A 19,659-nucleotide genomic window follows, 5' to 3' on the forward strand; every position below is an offset into this window, starting at 1 on the left:
TGTGAAGAAAGAGGGAGAAAAGCACTGCTTCCCATCGATGCCTTCCAATACTGTGCTCAGATGTGTTTGTGGCATCTCTGAGACACAGCAGGGCTTATGTTCATGATCCCAGAGCACCCGAAATCCCCACTAAGTTCAGGCTGTGCATCGAGTCCCTCTGCAAACAGAGGCTCAGTGTTTGTTACCGCTCCACCTCTCATTTTAAGGTCACTCTCAGAACAGATTCTCATTCACTGATGGGCTCCAGTGCATGCAAGCCCCTGCATTGCTGGATGGGGCTGACCTGCCACGGACAGAACGATGGAGTCCCTGATTTTGCAGGCAGCACACTGGGTCTGTTCTGTGATCTGCTATGCTGGGTCACCACAGACCAGTCACTTGACGTAATGTGGCAATTATGACATTCACATTACTTTGTAAAGTGCTTCAAGGCCACCTCAGGAATGAAAAGTATAATTAACGAGGCAGTAACCACCTCCTTCAGGCAATAAACCTCTCCTCTCTGAATTGGACGTTGATTTGCCCTTATTAAACCTCAAGCAACCCACTTGAAAAGGACACACCGGCCTCGTACATGGAGGATGGGGGGCTGCAATAGGATAACACGATGTCAACAGCCCCCACAAACGCAGGGAGGGCTCAGGCACAAAAGCATTTGCCCTCCTCTCAAAGCAGTCTCCGCACTGCCAGGAAATACAGGATCGATGGCGAGGAGCCCTCCGGTCAATGGTTACACACTCACAGAAAGGTCAATGATTTGTTTACAGCCTCCCTGGCACCACACCATAAGAGCAAGAGGAAAAATAGCTATAGGTATGGCTCATATAACTCATCCTAACTAAATTACTGGCCGGCTTTATTCCATACATCACGCAGCGTACTTCACCGAAGGGAGAACCCACTCTCATTTAGCAAGGGAAAAAAATGAAGGGAACTAACTCCTTCTCCTATCACAGTAATATGGTCATGATCCCATAAATGTGTCATAGTTCAGATTGTTTTCAAAGTAATCTTTATAGGACGTTCACATCCTGATTTATGGCCAATGAGGAAATGCTGTGCAGAGACAGCCCTGAGTGCCGAAGGGAAAAGGTAGCAACGTTTCTTCTCCTGATCCTTCAACCCTTGGTTTCATATAGCAACGAGGAAATCGGGCCAGAACAAGGTAAGCACGTTATTCAGGAGAAACGAGGCCATTACAGCACATCAATTCCCTGCTCAGCATTGAAAGGGTGGAATTAAAACACAAATAAAAATGAAACAACCAACCCCAAAACGGAGCAATCTGAAAGCGTGGGCAGAGATATCCCAGTGGGACTGGTTTGCAAAGTCCATTACTGCTCTAAGTTTGTAATCAAACCCTTTTAAAACCTTAGTGGTCCCTGTGATGAGCACAGCCCTTGTGGAACACTGTCCATCTGCCCTTGGGGGGTAAGGAGATGGGTGAGGGTGTGATTTCCAAAGAGCTAAAAACCTTTCATAGAAGCCAATGAGGCCCCTGTGAAACCCATCTAACAGGATCATAAGAGCTGTGAACAAAAGCAGCAGGTCAGGGGAAAACAGCCAGGTCTGGCTTGGAAATGAGCTCTAAAAATCAAATCAGCTTAAAAGCAAGAAATGGGCAATAAGTACTGCTTCCACAAAGAGGCCACACACACATCCAGACAGCCCTTTCCTTCCCAGATTGTTTTCCCTGCTTTTCCTTATTACCTTGAATCATTCCACAGAAAACCCTCCCCACCCACATGTATTCTGAGGGAACAAAATACACCCAGTTTCTCACTACCCTTTTCTATTTCTGAGGCTCTCCCAATCTGCATCCAACGCTACGCCTATAAAAGAGACCCGAGGAATATGGAAGGCTGTCGAGTCATCAGCTTCACTTTGTCTTCCTTCTGTTCTTGCTTGCTTTCTGACTATCAAATCAGTGTTTGAATGGGTAGCAACTGTAGGACACTTAGGTACAGAAATTACCAGACCTTACTATTCATTGCACCAAAGCAGTGAGGCCCTCAAGTATTAATTACATCTTAGATTGCTTTCTGGGGCAGGATGATTGCTCTGGTTTTAATGGTCCCAGGAGCGTTACGGAAACCAGCCTTTGTGACATGCCCAGAGCCACCCAGTGAATCGATGCGAGGTCCAGAAGAAACGACAGAGAACCGAAGAGCCGAGCCTCAATCTTCCCCTGCAAACACTCCAAGCCTGAGAAATGAAACGACTGAAGCAGCCAGAGAGAGCAAAGTGAAGACAAGACAAAAGCTCTGAGCTCACACCGAGAGGGCAAATTCTTGTTTGGCCAATTATTTGAACCCAGGGAAAATGAGATGGGGACGCAGAGTGAGAAGGATGCGGATGATTACGGATAATGGGGTTGTTTTTCATTTACAGGAAGATCTCCCTGTAACAGCCTTCAAATGACAGAAAAATAGGCCCCAATAACTTCTGTTTTGCAGAGACTGTTACCTCGGCAGCTAAAGTAAGGACTTGCCTCTTGGTACCAGTCCCACTTCCAAGGTGAAGTGAGGAGCAAACCAAGGACATGTTAAGAGAGTCATTACAAAGGATGCTATGGGCATCCATTGGCTTCCCGAGATCATAAAGAGATTCTATGGCCCTGAATGATGGGAAGCACAAAGATGTCTCAAAACTGTTTGCTTCCTACTCCCCTCTTTCCAAACAAGTGTTAGAATACTAGCTGAAGAGCAGGCCAAATATGATGGCAGCTCAGACATCAGCCTCCCAGCAGGAAACCCATTATGGAGCAGATGCCTGGTGTATATTTTTCAGCTTTGCCTGAATAAACATCATTTCCTGACACTGAGGTACAGCCTGGTTTCTATAGCACAATCCTATTTTCCCCATAGACAACAGATTTATATTTACATGCTAATTAGGAAACACAACCCCAAAACAAAGCCATTTTTGTTTGCAACCGCACACGCCACCAGCAGCACTCATGGTGATGTTCCTTTAGCATTCCATGTCCTCCTACAGAGACAAAAGGCAGCCTGATCCATCCCTGGCAGTGTTCAGGGTCAGGTTGGACACAGGGGCTTGGAGCAAGCTGCTCTAGTGGAAGGTGTCCCTGGCCATGGCAGGGGGCTGGAACTGGATGAGCTTTGAGGTCCCTTCCAACCCAAATCAGCCTGCGATTCTACGATCAGAGAGTTCAGAATTATCCAACCTGGAGCCCGTCTCATAGTGCATTAACAGCAAAAAGGACAGGTTAAAAAAGCAAGAATCACCTCAGCTTCACTCATCTACAGGCTTGCAGCAGCCTCATCATCAGGAGATTTAATCTGAGTTTATTTTCCAGGTCATCAATTCAATTTCTCCACTTCTTGCAGTTCCTGGTACTCCTTGTTAAATAATGTCAGGTCACTCAATCATTATCTCTAGGGCTTCAATTTTCCATTCAAGACTCTGCCATTTTAAAGGCTGAGTTTTCAGCCCCCCTTCCTCACTCCTTGCCTTAAATTCACCTACTTCAACTATTCAATATATTCAATTGTCACCTTCCTGATTTTAGTTTACCTCTGCGTGCTTGGTTGGCAGAGATAACGCACACGCGCGAGACTGGAGTCAGTAAATCTCACCTGTGCTTCTGGCCATCCTGTTTCAGTGAAATGACTTATTAAAGGTCCAGGAAAAACCAGAAGGACACTAAAATCATAACAGGTTTGAAAATAAACAAATACCTGATTCAAAAACCTGACGTGTGGGGAAAGGGAGAAGAGAACACACCACAGGTTTAAATAACGCCTTCAATTGCACCATGCTTCAAATGCAGGACTCGGTCAAGCTCAGCTCTCACAAGCTTCAAAGCACTTCAAAACAAGACTCCTTGAAACTACATGGGCAACTCTTCAAAGCCCCTGGAAGACAAACTCAAAGACTTCAGCCATGAAGCAGTTGCTAAGAGCTCACTCTGAGCTCTTATGATACAAGGGCCTGTATTTTCAAGCTGCCGGAAGGATGCAAATCTCAGCATTCCCTCAAACAAGCCAAAACCCACCTAAACCAGAGCAAGAAATCCAGAAAGGAAGCTACTGAGCAAAACACTGCAAAGAGATTGCAACTCACCATTACAGGAATGGTCACCTTATTCAGAAAGATAACCTTTGAACATCTGAGCATCCTGTGTGCTCCTTCCATTATAAAGAGCTGCACGGGCAAGGTTTTAATTTTAGCCAGTCATCAGAGCTGGGTTGCAATTTCAGGCAATACAGAGCAACATGAAAACTCCATTTAGCCATTCAGATTTGAAAAGGCAGTAAGATCATCCATGAAAAATGTGTTAAAAGCAACACATTGTTGGAATAAGGAATGAGGGGCTGGTAACACCAACGGCAAGACACCGCTATTTAGCGCTGAGATGATCAGCCCGTACACCATTGATACGCACAGGCTTTTGATGCATCTGTATTTCCAACACACACCTGGCTTTCTCTCCCAATCAACAACTGTTTCACATCATGTACCTCAGAACATGCTCTGGTTTTTGCCTGGTAACACAGGATTCTCAGCCTAGCTGCTTGCTATTGCATATCTGTCATTGGTAAACTCCTATGTCACACCTCTTGTCAGCCTACGAGTTCCTTGAGCAGGGAACTCTTCTTGCATATGGTGCAAAAGCAATGTGCAGCTCCACTGAGTAGTAAGTACTAATCTGATAGCGGGGTGGTTTGCACTGTTTTGGTGTAAAACCAATGTAGAGGTGAAGCCTGCCTTCTCTTGCACCTACACTAAGGGGCTGTGGAGATCCTAAACCAGTTTGAGCTCTGCACAGTATCACAGAATACAAGGTCCTTAGGAAACCCTGAAGCACAGCTTGTGAAAGATGAAGGATCAGTGCGCTGATGCTTCGAGTTTGATACACAAACATGCAGAAACCCCTCAATTACATATTCTTACAAGATATTTGGTCAAGAAAAACACGCCTAAGCTGCTTCAGCAATGTGAAGAAATGCAACATCCAAAGTTGGGGAGGAAAGGAAGCAAAAGAACCCAACAATTCTTTTCCTTCCCAACCTTTCCTCCCCCAGATAGAATCATAGAATAGTCAGGGCTGGAAAGGACCTTAAGATCATCCGGTTCCAACCTTCTGCCATGGGCAGGGACACCTCAAACCAGACCAGGTCACCCAAGGCTCTGTCCAACCTGGCCTTGAACACTGCCAGGGATAGAGCATTTACCACTTCTCTGGGCAGCTTCTTCCAGGGCCTCACCACCCTCACAGGGAACAACTTCTTCCATGTATCTAACCTTCTATCTAACATTGACTCTGTCAATGGATCCTTAAAACAAGACATAACTCAAAGGCAATGGGCCTGAATTAGACTGAAATGCATGAACAGAGCCATTCTACTCCGAAGCAAACACTTTTTGTTCACTACATCATGAGGGTTTTTTATTCAGGCTTGAAGAGGCACTGCAGCTTGCTGAAATACACACACTTCACAGCAGGGTTTTCAAAGCTCTCAGAAGATTTTGGGGCTCACAAGAACTCCAAGCATTAAGCAGAGTTCAGAAAGACGGCTTGAGAGGCAGGATTTAGGTAGGTGAGTTATTACATTTGACAGAGCATTCCATCATCTTTATTTATCAGGAGAAAATTCCAGAGTAACCTTTGCAGGGCTGCTCAGAAGAAAACCTGCCCTGATAAAATGCATTTCTAAGGCTAAAATACAACGTGGGTAAGTATTTAATTGGTTGCACACTGTTTGGAATGTGATGGATTTATATGTGCTCTGCTGAGCTGCTACTTCCCTGCAGTCTGCAGGAGAGATGAATTGTCCTAGGAAGAACCTGGAAACCTTCCAGCCCAGCAAAGGGTGAACACAAAAGATTTGCTAGTGAGCTGCTGCTATTAGGTTTCAAGTGGATTAGCAGCAAAAATTAACATGTCATTAAACCCTCTGACAGGAGACAGGACCCTTTTATTACATGCAAAGTACATAATTAGCAATAATAAGTATACCTGCAGGTTCTTTGTGCATAGCCCATTCATTATATACAGGATGCAATAGGAAAACACTGCTTGTACCGTCATTGTGACCTGGAAGACACTAGGGCATTACATATTAAACCTTTTCTATAATTACTCCTGATCTTCAGGTTTTCTTAGTTTTAACCATTCACAACAATGAAAGAATCCCTGCTGCAAACAGCTAACAGTTTAGCTCTAAGTTACACGTATTTTATGCCATTAAACAACTTGCCTGGGTCACAAGGGTTTTAACTGATGCCATTATAACTCTTAAGACCTAGTAGTATGCATCTGAAGGAAAGGCTCTGCATTTCCATGTGCTTTAATGAACTCATACTTAGTTTATCACATTGCTTAGGACTGCTGAGACTCTCCATTTACTTAAACTGGGAGTTTAAATAGGAAAACCTAGCCCTGTTTCCTAAAGGGAAATCCAAGCTATCTTCACATATAACCAGTGATGTCTCTGCCTCCACTCAGAGGCCCCTAAATTACAAGAAGTCTCTTGGCAGAGCCCAAACCTCATGAGGGTGCTGCCTCAACCACCGAGCCCATAACTAGACACCCAAAGGTTCCATTCCTGGATGTAAGCAGCCTCTGAACGATGCCTCAGGAATGAGGATGTCAAGGAGCCACGTTTTGTATCTGCCCAGTTCAAAACAAGTGTGTATTAGCAGGTGTCTCCCTTTTATCCAATTCTTCCCTGCAAGGGCTTATCAATTTTGTACCTGATTCAGTCAGAGTCCATTTCTGTTACAGGCTTATCAACATGGTAATTCAAATGTTGCAGGTACCACTACACCTACAGGAATACTGATGAGCCAAAAGGCTGACAAGGCTTGGAAAACCGTGGACTGATTGCAAACTGCTCTAACTACTCCCTGTGTCTTGGCAATGTTAATATGCAACAGGCAGAAAAAGAAAGGTGCATCGAGCATGAACTTTCGTTTAGGACACGGACCTGATTTTTGCTAGATGGAAAATAACAGAACAGTTGCAGTTCCTATTCATTTGGGATGACAGAACGCTCAACACTGCTGGCGATGCTGTCATCAGATTGGATTGAAAGCACTGTCAACTGGGGAGACGAGGTAAATAGCAACAGGACCCGGGTCCCATGTTTTAATGAGTCCCAGAGAACATAGAGTATTCAATATTTGCAATTCATTAATCACCTCTCTGGTTCATTGTAAATGAGGATGGACACTAGGCTGGAATTCAAATCGCTGAGAAATCCTGGAGCTCTGGAATTGGAAAGTTAACAGTTTTCCATGGCAAACACTGTATGGGAAGAAAACTGTTATTACAGTAAGATCAGGAATAGGTTAAGAGTGGGATTGGATTGCTTTGGTTCCTGTTGCAACAGATAGTTATCAGGGAAGGAGTCGATAGCAGCAATCGCTGCAACATGTCAAGCTGATTGTGCCAAAACATTTGCCAGATACCAAACACAACCATGGAACTGAGGTCAACAAGATGGGCAGGACAAGCAGTTCTGGTACCTAATAAGACATGTCACATCAGCCTAACATTGGCATCAACGTCGCTAACACCGCACTCATTTGGATGGGCACTCAGTAGAAGCAGTTACTGCTGAAATCAAAGCCTCAAACATTGTAGCATGGTGCAAAGCTACTTCTTATTTATTTTATTCCTTCTTTATGTGGACAATACTTGATACTGACCATCCCAGCTGATATCACTTAAATATGCCATCATTGGCACACCATCCTGTAAGCAGGACAGAAGCCGTTTAGAGGAACTGGTTCAATGGTCTGAATTTCTCTGCTGCCACTGAATCTACTTTAAAGATTCCAGGAAAAGCCCTCTCCTTCCTCTCATTCTCTCCTTTTCTTGTTTTTCAATTAATCCCACTGCTTTATCCTCCACAATAACTGAGTCAAAGAGGTCTGTTGCTCCACTGCATTTATGGGAGCTGCACCATTTAACATCGGTTGGGGTTTTGGCCTGTATTATACATTAGCAGCAGGAAAAAAACGATGATGATCCGTTGTGGAAACTGAAGGAAAAGATCCTGTAAAATGTGTTTTCACACATATCTGATGTATTGCCTCTACAGACACACTGTGTCCCTTCCAACGGACCTCTTTGACATTAGCAGAGTTACATACATTACCTAATCTAACATACATTACCTAATCTCTTTTCCGCTTGTCTTTAGGATGCAAGGCAAACCTTTTAACATCAAAACTGCATGGCAATAGCTCAAGCAATAATGCCACTGCCCACATACTGCTCTCTAAATGCTTGCTATACAATAGGACTGGCAGAAAGAGAAAACTTATCAAGACAAGAGAGAGAGGGAAGATCTGCTCCCCAAGCTCCTACTATCATCACTGCAAGGTGTCAGGCCAAATACATAGCAAGGTTATACAGCATCCTTGTAGCCCTCTTCAGACACTGGAAGCTGCTCTGAGGAAGAGCCTTCAACCAACAAAGATCTCCACAACCTGAAAGATTTTAACACTGACACAGTGGGGATGGAGAATCCCAACTCCGACCCAGCTTCTATACTCTCAGTATTTGCAAGACCTTCCAGATGGCCTCCTATGCTATTACCAGCCCTAAGTCACAGAAAAAGGTTTCAAGGGATGAAGTTAAAACACAAACCAACATTAGAAGACATATATATATATGTACAGTGAATCTGCCTTCTACCATTTATGCTTTTGAGGATTTTTTCTCTCTCAGGTCTAGCCACTGCAGGTAAAAGCACAGCGTATGTGAAATCAGGGAGCGGTCCTTGTGTAAAGCTTCTCAGCAGATGAGACTTTGAAACAGACAATATAATGGTAAGAGCTGGCAATGGCTCATTCAACACAGGCCTTTGACTTTAGCAAAGGCTTGAAACGCTGCTATGACAGAATAAAGGGACAATACTGAAGTTGCTGGAATGGGCTGGCCCAGATTTCGGGTTGCCCGAACCACCTCAAAAGCAGCAGAAACGATGACAAAAAGAAGCCTTTGAGGACTCCGAACCAGCTTTGACACTCTCCGACACTCAAGAAGTGAAAGATGAACTCAAAACCTCCCACTGCTGCACTCGCTGGGCTGTGTGCAATGACTCTGAGCTTCCCAGCTCGCTTTCCTTAGTGTCCAACAAGAGGGATTTCAGTCTCCACGTTAACGTGCGTTCTGAGCACCGCCACTTATTGCCAGCATCAGATCTGCCCATTCAGCTGCACGCTGAGTACCTGATTTTCCTGGTAAAATATGCCCTATTTTTCTGGAAGGTATCAACTTCATGGAATCTCAGCCTGGTTTGGGTTGGAAGGGACCTTCAAGCTCAGCCAGTTCCAACCCCTGCCTCCCCTTGACTGCACCACTTCCCGACTTGTTTAAGGATTCACTGCGTGACTTCAGCTGTGCTTCCAGAAACCCCTTCAGCTCCAAGGGAACAGCCAGCCCTGCCAATCATTCCTCTGCGCTGACTGACAACGTTCCAAGCTCACAAAAAGACAGATGATGGGATTGGCTTACAAAAATCCCAGCACTTCTCTCCTTTCATCCTAACTCCCATTGCTATGCAGCACGAGCGAGCTCCAAACGCACGCAGCAAAAGCAGCAGAGCTGTGGGAGGGGAGTACTTATCGCTAAACAAGGCTGGGGTGATAATAAGACCAAACCCCACATTAACAATGGAATAATAACAGCAAATGGATGTTCCATTCAAGTGACAGGCCTCTAGCTGTGGATACACAAAGCTCCCAGCAAGCTCACACGCCAACCAGGTCTTGGAAACACTCGAGTAGGTTTATAGCTATAGGAGCCACTGTCGCTAACCTGACATATAAAGAAACTCCCCCTTGGTTTCTTTAGGATGGGAGCCTGCCTGATGTCAAATTACAGCCTCTTTTGTCTAAGCAGCAGAAAGAAACTTGAAGTGTGATGTCCTTCAGAACTTCATGCCCACCCTGGTCCCCCTTCAACCCGCCTTCCCTACAGAACAGGCACAACTGTTCTTGCTTGGCATCAAGGCAGATTAACCAGGTACCAGAATATTCCCTTCCCAGCTTCTCTCAGGGACAGGGGTCAGACATCCTTCAAGGCAGCCCAGTAGCACTGTTAGTTCCTGGATACGTCCTGTGTTTGATTGGGGTAACGGGTTCAAACTGAAACAGGGGAAGTTTAGATTGGATCTAAGGAGGAAATTCTTTCCTGTTAGGGTGCTGAGGCACTGGAATGGGTTGCCCAGGGAGGTTGTGAATGCTCCATCCCTGGTGGTGTTCAAGGCCAGGTTGGATGAAGCCTTGGGTGAGATGGTTTAGTGTGAGGTGTCCCTGCCCATGGCAGGGGGGCTGGAACTGGATGACCTTAAGGTCCTTTCCAGCCCAAACTATTCTGTTCTATGATTCTGTGATTTTACCTTGTCCTCCCACCGTGAGTGAACCAGGCAAGGAGCAAAGGCAGCTGCAATCAGTGCCACCAGCTCCAAGTCGTTCAGTGGGATGTCCTGCCTTTATTTTCCAGCTGCTGGATTCATGTGAACCCAGAACAAGAGGCACAGACTTGTTGTTTAGTTTCTGCTTTTCATGGTGGATGAGGTGAGAAAGATGACCTGAGGGGGAAAAAAGGTAAGAATAGAATGCCCCATCCCTGGCAGTGTTCATGGCCAGGTTGGACACAGGGGCTTGGAGCAAGCTGCTCTAGTGGGAGGGGTTGGACCTAGATGAGCTTTAAGGTCCCTTCTAACCCAAACCATTCCATGATTCTATGAATAGACAAATTATAACAACGGATAAATCTGAGTAAAGCATTATGACTTGAGCACAAGGAGCACAGCAGAAATACAGAGTTGCCATATTCTTTTTTTCAATAGGGAGGGATGTACCTTTATTGGGCTGGAATGTAATAAAAGCTCCACTGACTGGAAAGGCTTCAGGGCTCTCTTCCATTCAAATGAGGTGACACCAAGCCCTATCTTCTGTTTTAGGCAGTTAAAACACCATGAGACACAATCCCAATGAGTCTATCAGGGGTATGCCTGCAATGGAATTCATTTTAGGTCACTCACAGAGGCTGCCCTCTGGGGGAACATCAGGAGAAGATGGTTTGGGGTAAATGGAAGCATAAAGAAAGGCCTGGAGAAGTGAGCAGAGAAACCCTTCTCTGCTGCTCGATTCCTGATGTATGGAGGGCAACAGGAGTTCATCTATAGACTGTAATAAATAAGAATGGAATCCAAAGGATACCTGACCTCAAACCCCATTTCTCCTCTGCATTAAACCAACTTCCTAGACCTCAAATGCCAGGTTTTAGCTCGTGTCAAGCAGGGTAATGGCAAATTTTAATTTATCTTCTCGACTAACTTAGACTTGAATGACCTTTTCTGGATGTGCATCACTTTGCTTTCGTCTCACACAGGCACAAAAGCCTATCCTTAAGGTGGTAAACAGGTTCTGTCTACCAGGTTTTCCCACCTGCCCACGAGCCTGCCCAAAGGTCTAATTTTTGGTGCTAACAGATTGCAAGGAATAAATCGCTGGAATCTCTCATTACATGGGATGGTTCCATCAGCCAATTTTCTTGCCATTAAGTGCTCTGTAGATGCACTTTATGGGCAGCACTCGGAAGCTACCAGAGAAGGAGAACCAAACCCTGCTGAAAACTAACCCAAACTAGTTCTTCATTAGCTCAAAACACCTCTGTAATAGACAATTACTGAAAGAGCACTACCTAATGCTGGGTATATTTTCACCCAAGAGGAGTAATAACTGATTGAGAATGGTGGTGGTGCTAATATGTGCCTCTGGATGCTTCACTGATTATATTCCTCTCCTCCATAGCCTCTTTCTAGGTTCAAGACAAGCAGCAGAGAAAAAGCTGCTGAGCTCCCTGGGGTTTCCTACAGGGCTTGCAAACAGAGGGGGAACAAATGCTCCTGCTTGTTCAGCATCCATTCGAGAATCCAAATAGAAATACTACTGCAAACACGGTTCTTCCTGTGCCACTGCTCGTACAGCAAGGCCTGGCTCAAGACCAGCAAGATCCTTACTCAGCTCTAGTGCAACTCCTCATTGGGTTGGCCTGATAACATCTTAAATGAGAACAGAAACCGAACAGAACGAGCATCTGTACGAACAGCAAAGATTCCAGGGTGGGAGCACGGCGTTACCCAGATCTGCTTGGTTTTCCCTCAGTAATCAAAGCCAAAGAGATCCCATTCTATCCATCTATCAAACACTCTTTCTTGTTCCTAAGGAAAACCTGAAGCACAGGAGTCACTGTCAGACCCTGGCGGGGTGGTGGAAGTGGAGCAGCAACGCCTTCCCAATCATAAGTAGCTCAATGGATTATTCTGTACCGTCACCTCCGTAATACCAAGGCTCTGAGATTTTATTAAAGCACAAAGTGAGCTCTTGTTGCTTTTATTAAACTCCCATATAGAAATCCCAATCACAGGCCCGTTCCTCATAATGAAAGGCCTTACACAAGCATAAAAATAAAGCCTCCCAAAGAGATAAAACCGGAGGCAATCTCATTTTCATTTTAAATCCTAGCCTTTCACAAAGGCCAGGGGCCTTTAGGAAGGACCCTCTGTCCCCAGGATTAAGACAGTGGTGCTGTTTGGTCCCAAAAGGAGGGGACTTCAAAACCCACGGCACAATCGCATCTCCCCCTGTTACCTGCCAGCTCCACAGCAACAAATAAGAGATTCTCTTTCTCTGATGAGTTTGTCAGAGCTGCTTTGCAATGTTGGCAAGCCCCTGGCTGCTTTGATGGCTCACAGCAGTTCTCCTATAGGCAAGAACCAAGTTCCCTCCTTGCGTAGCTCAGTGATGCTCCATTAAAACCCATGGAACAACGACCAGGAGCAGGGCTGTGCTTCACTGACCTTCTTATCACAGTCTCAGGGCAAGCCCTCTGTGTTGCCCTTCGCTGTTCTTCGCTCCCTGCACCCCCTGTAACACCTTTTCCTGTATTCTCAGGAGATATGGGAATCACACCAGCTAAGCCATCGCTTCAAAGCACCGCTGTCACATATCCAGCCTCTTTTCTCCCCTTAGAGTACAATGAGACGAGTATAAAAGGGCCTTGGTATTCTAAGCCACTGTGCTAACTTAAATTACCTTAATCTCAAACCATGCCTGCTTTAAAATCTCTTTTTCTTTCTTAGTAATACTAATAAGGAGCTAAACTGCATGGACACAGTGGAGACAGCGCCTTAGATTTAATACAGCACATTTAAATTAAATGGGCCTAACACATGGCTTTCTTTTCCTTTTCAAGTTCCATCTTTCATCTGCAGATCCTATAGCTGTTCCAGCCTTGATAGACTTGGAAGAATTAGCAGCTCAAATATATACATACATTAAACATGTAAGGCAGGTCTAGATCCCAAGGGAATAGTTCAGCTTTTCCAATACTCACATTTGATTATTTATGCAGTTAAATAAGAAAGGAAATCGCTAACAAATCTATGCATAGGTTTGGTGACCTGCTCCCATTTGCCTTTTCCTGCTCTCCTCTTCTAATTGCTATCTGATTAGGAGTGAGGAAGAACAGTCTCGTTTCACACGCTGGAGTGGGACTTGAAAGCATATTTCCTAATTCACAGCTCTGCCAAAGACATCAGACACTCATGGATTTGATCCCTCTGAATCCATATTGCCCATCCATAAGACCAGGAGGCAGTGATGCTTCCTTCTGCCTCTGTTGGGGCACTGCAGAGGCAAGGGCTTTGATGCAGCAGCTACTCCCCATGGCAAACCCCTTCTTAAGCAAAGACACCGACATGTATTTGCTCTGCCTCAGACATTAAGTACATAAATCACCACATTAAACAGGCTTTAACAGGTCATGTCCCTCTGGCTCTTCAAGGTACTGCTGCAAATCTCACCCTTCAATGTCATCTTCAGAACAGGAAGTAGAAAGAATGGATGCTTCTGATACAAGTTTAATGAGCTGAGATCAACCTAATACAACCACACTGCCCAGTTACAGGGATTCAGCTCTAAAGCAGCATCAGGTCTCACACTTGCATGAATCCCATCAGTTATAATCTCAAATCCATGCCCACATCTGCTACCCATCAGCATCCCTTCTGCTTTCTCATGGCTTCTTTCACCTTACTTTTGACATGCTGGGGTGGAAGGGGGGGGATCAACCTTTAACCTGCTTTCTGGAGCTGTATTCTGGTCCCATACACAAACACAGATATGGCTGAGAGCTGAAGGAAGGCCCAAGAGCCACTGAGACCTTTATTAACCCTGGGAAATGATGCACAGATCAAACTAAATGCCTTTTGCTAAATGCATCCTCGGGATCTATTTCCATTAGAGTTGTGTCAACTCCTCTCTTGAGCAACACTTTACCTTTCTCACTAGATCTGCCTAGCGCTGTGTAAGATACTTCGCATGAATACGGCATCAATCACTTAAAAATTAGTCCTTTCTTCCCCTTGAATACTTATCTCCTCATGTTTATGAATAAGTTCCAGCTATGAAGAATTTACTGGCATCAGTGAGCGCCTTCTGCTTCTGTTGTCATTCCGCTCAGATCTCAGTATTCCATCTGAAACATTTGTTCTGTAGTTTCGCAACTCGCAAGGAAATAAACGGGAGGGAATGAAAGCAAAACCATGCCCGTGTTAATCCAGGCCTCTTCAGAAGCAACACCACAGCACTTTGGTGCCTAAGTCAAGATTGTTTCTAGAGATCATCTTGAAAATACACTCGGAGTAGCTCACACTCTTATTGTCCCCTGCTGCTGATTGCCATTGAGCACCGTGACAGCAGCAGTGTCCTGACAGTGCTACTTACATAGCGTGGTAAGAAACCAGTTAACTTTGCTTAACTCATGGGTAAAAACCTCTATTTAAGTTGCCTAACACCAGCCAACAGCCCCTCACGCAGCTCCTGCTGTTGGAGCTATCAGGGGGTCTTTGCAAGCCTCAGGATGCTGGGACATCTCCAACTGCCACAACCGCTGTCACCACAACCACTTCCCACAGCCTTTGACACTCTGGGATTTCCACACAGAACTAGGTGGGTAAGCATGGAACCTCCCTTGCTTTCAGTGGGGCCACTGTAGGATGCTTTGCAGTTCTGAGAACCAAGCCCCACAACTGGTACTGTTACTAGGAGACACCGACCGCTGCCAATGGCTATGTGTGTCCCCTTGAAAGCAGCATCCTTGAGAAACTTCCAATCAGAGATCAAGGAGAGGCCTAAGATGGGCAACCAGGAGGCAACTTCTGGGTGGTTGAGAGCACCCATTACACGGGGAGCTGCAGGAGTCACTTTTCAGGATGGATGGGCAGGATAAGGACTTGATAGTGGAGACCAGGAAAATCAAAACAATCTCTCACTGGACCATCACATTAATGTTTTCAGCTCACTTTCTAGAGTTTAACTTATTTGCATTTCATTTTTCATATTAAACACATGCAAGAATGGCAAACTTAATGCTACCTCAATTTCTTGCCATCTTTTTGGAACTTCTATTATCTTCTTCTGGTATCTAGCATGTCAGCTTCCAAACTGCTTGGACCAATGCATGCAAAAAGATACCCACACATACAAATACTCAGAATGGAAGAATCTCTTCCAGTGTCTACAGACCAACTCCATTCACTTCAGTAGAGACCTAAGTCACAGCAACCAACCACTTGGCCTGTATTTAGTAAGCTTGTCTTCCAGTAATCAGATTCGTGATGGTCTACCATAGACATGAAGACAACTTCCAACTATTGACTTCAATCGTGCAGGGTTTAAACCTCAATAAAAGGACCTGAGACTGTCAACCTCCAGCCTGGCTTCTTATTTCTCTGACAAACACAAAAATGAAGCCAAAAAAGAACAGAAACCAGCTCAGTAGTTTAGGAGTTATGATCATTTGCCAGTTTTACTGGTATATATTAGGTATGTTCCATAACATTTAATAATGCTCAGTTTTGGGCCACATTTATCAGGATGTCAAAAGGTAACATGCTGAATTGATCATGATGCAAGCCTGCCACCTGAATGGGAATCTGGAAGGATTCAGCCCTTTAAGATTTGAGGAAAATAGCAGCAAATTAGAACTGACAGGATGTTACTTTGATCTGACAATCATGACTGTAACTCACTTTGAATATTGAATATCAGTTCCCTTTTAGCTCCAAGAAGAGTGGATACACACTCTGCAGTTTGTGCATCTCATCATGTAACAACTGACAACACCAATAAGCTTTCTGAAAGTGGAGCTGCTTGGAAGAACTATGTATTATTTTGCCTTATTTTGACACCCACATACTCAATAGAATATAACTGAAGATATATTAAGAGCCACGTGCATGGGCAAAGCTGGTAATCTGTCACTCACCGGGAGAACTGTTTCTTCTATATAAATACTTCTCTTGCTGATGCAACAAAAGGAAGTGGGCTGAGGCAAGAAGAATTTTCCACTGGCAGTGCCTCTGTTCTGGGTGGTTTATACCAGGCTGGTTGCAGTTAACAGCTAAACGGGAACTTGATGCAGGGTTACATTCTCAAAGACTGAAATGCCATTTTCTCTTTACTAAACATCCTGGAATCAGCCCCCTCCTGCTCAGTTGAGTGGGAGAAAAATATTACCAGGACATCTACCACAGTTCCAGGGATTAAAGCAAGGGAGGAAGCTTTAGGATATCCAATTGCTCATAAACAGGAGCTAGATGACATTTTGGACATGACTCCTTTGTGCTCTTCATTCAACAAAGTAGCTATAAAGGCACAGAACGTTGTCATTTACGCTCCCTTAAAGCACAACCAACCAACACATGTGCACCCAATGTGGGGTTATAACAACCCTGTCTTTGCTCTTTGGTTTTGCATTAGCACATCCTCCATCCCCTATACATGATAGCATTCTCTTCAGCTCTTACCATTAGCAGGATGCAACCACCATGCCCCTTGCTGAAAGTCTGACTGATGAGCACTGGTAAATGAGAATACATCAACAAACCTCCCAACAGCCAGCACTGAGCCTTCAAACAGCAGAAGGAATGTTATCACACACACTGAGACTCCCAGCAATGAGTGGGAAGTCTCAATGGACCAGTTTCCTTGATCCAGTCAATCTCCAAAGCTAGGAGTGTATTTGGCTTTGGTAAAACATGGAAAACCAAAGCAAACCTACCCCGGTTGTAACACTCCAAAGTCACAGAAAATGCCTGTTATTCAAGGAAACTTTACTCTGCCAGACCAGTGGTTTATCAGAGCTATAGAATCATAGAATAGTCAGGATTGGAAAGAACCTTAAGATCATCCAGTTCCAACCACTCTGCCATGGGCAGGGACACCTCACACTAAACCATCTCACCCAAGGCTTCGTCCAACCTGGCCTTGAACCATATACTATAAACCTGTTTAACTTCCTTTTGTTCTGCACCTCACGCTGTCATTCCTACCAGGAGGACAGAATTACTCTACATGGCTACAATGCTGATCCATTATCATCTAATGTCTTCAGCAGCTATGCTGAAAACCAGCTCGAGTACCTACACAGAATTAAATGTTTGTATCAGGACCTCACTACAGGAGAGACGTGGCTAAAGATGGATGATGAAATCTACCCCCAATTACCTGGCTAAATGTTCCCAAACACAGTCTAAGCTAGTGAAGAAGTTCAAAGCCAATTTTTGGTCTCAGCTCTACACAGAACCTGAAGGCTCTTCTGCACTCTCAAAGCATGATTGAATGCATCTGAAATAAGAAAACATCACGGAGGGGTGGTCCAATATTGGAGTAGGCTGCCCAGAGCTGTTGTGGAATCTCCATCCATGGACACATTGACTGGACATATTCCTATGCACACTGCTTTAGCTGGCCCTGCTTAAGCTAAGTAACCTCCACAGGTCCCTTCCAACCTCAACAGTTCAATGATTCTATATGCAATATTCAGTTAGGGTGAAAACTGGATAAGATCAGACAAGCAGCTATTTCCATCCATTTTCCACCAAATTTTACTATTTCATCTTAGTAAGCACTGGACATGAAAATGATGTTTCCATACACTCAACAGTCCACATTAAACGCCTCTTTAAACGTGCTAAGTCACGGCAAACTTTGGGATTTAAATAGCACCAAGATCATTATGGGACTTTCTTCACCTGAAGACATATGGGACTCTAAACATAACACTGAGCACTTCCATCACCCTTTAAGTCTTCAAAGGGTCTGCTGACATTCATTCATGAAACATTAACTAAGCGCTTTCTTACTCTCTTTAAGAGACACATCCATGCTGGCATCATTTCACATAGGAAAAAACCAACTCAAAAGTCACAAATAAATGTAAAGCCATACACTTACTGCCAGGAGTTGCACTCCTTTGTAAGCTCAGCTTGCTTGGAATCATTCAGGACATGGACTGGAGATTACAGACAACGGCTGGAAGTCTGATGGAGAGGCAATGCTAGTTATAGCCACCAAGGTCCTTGCTCCTTGTAGCCTCACGGTGTCTCTGCAGGAGTTCTGCAGCTTCTCTTCTAGCTGAGGCAATGATGCTCCTGTTGCCTTCAGCACCTTCGAAGCGTGAGGAGCTTTTTGAAGGCAACTGGATTGACCTGGTGACAGAAGACTGATTCTGGTCCTCTTCAATGAAAATAATGCCTGTGGGCTCCAGTTTGGTGCAATAGAGGCTGCTTCCCCTCACAAACAGGGAAAGGACATTTTCCAACTAACCATCAGGCTTATCTGCTGGGAAGGGAAATCTGCAAGCTGGCCTTTGTGCATCTCTGGCTGCTTCTTCAAGAGCTGGTTGTCAAGGTACTGCCTAGGAACAGAGCAGGTACCACAACAGTCAACACATCTCCATGGCTACTGAGGGCTTCTACATTCCATAGCTGAACAGAACTGGCCAGAAGCATGAAGATGTGAGAGATCAGTCAGGAAGACAGATCCTTTTCATAGGCTTGGTTGAAAAGAGAGTGACAACACTGAACTGGGCAGAAATTCCTACTGTGATCTCCTCTTCTGTTAGCAAGATAGAGGCAATTATGCTTGAGTAAGAGAAGTCCATACCATGGTGTGAAGCAGCCTTGACTTAGCAGCACTGCATCTTCCTGGGACTTGAGAAACTACAAACATCAGAATCACTTTGCTGACCTTGCTGCACAGCTCCTGACAAAGAGAGACCCAAGATGAAACTCAGTATGCTGCTGCAACTGGCAGCCCATTAAAACCTTCCCACTTATTTACAAGGGGCTGACACCATCAGCCAGGAAAGGCAGTAAAGTGTCTTCACTGGTCAAAACCTATTTGTCATCTTCGAGCACGACTTTGACACATTGAGCTGCAGAGCAGAAAGCCTTTGGTCAGAAAGTGCCTCAATAAAGTTGTTTTAAGGCAGAGGCAATATTTGGACCTTCCAGCACTACTTCTCCTCTTTGAAACACTTCTCAAAGAAAAGCCATCATCTTCCATTTGCAACACACGACACCCAGCTACCCACACAGTGTAGTTTATGTCATTACCTCTTATTGCCTGATAGATTGCACTCTGACTGATATGCACCAGACTACATTGAGCAGCTTTGTCAGCTGATGGCAAGCTTGATCACAGAACCCTTGACTGCTTTGGGCTGAAGGGACCTTAAAGCTCCTCCAGCTCCAACCCCTGCCACAGGCAGGGACCCCTTCCACTGGAGCAGCTTGCTCCAAGCCCCTGTGTCCAACCTGGCCT

The sequence above is a fragment of the Pezoporus wallicus genome, unplaced genomic scaffold (assembly GCF_028554395.1).
Source record: "Pezoporus wallicus isolate ANWC-B61680 ecotype Strahan unplaced genomic scaffold, APGP_CSIRO_Pwel_v1 contig_2348, whole genome shotgun sequence".
NCBI lineage: Eukaryota > Metazoa > Chordata > Aves > Psittaciformes > Psittacidae > Pezoporus > Pezoporus wallicus.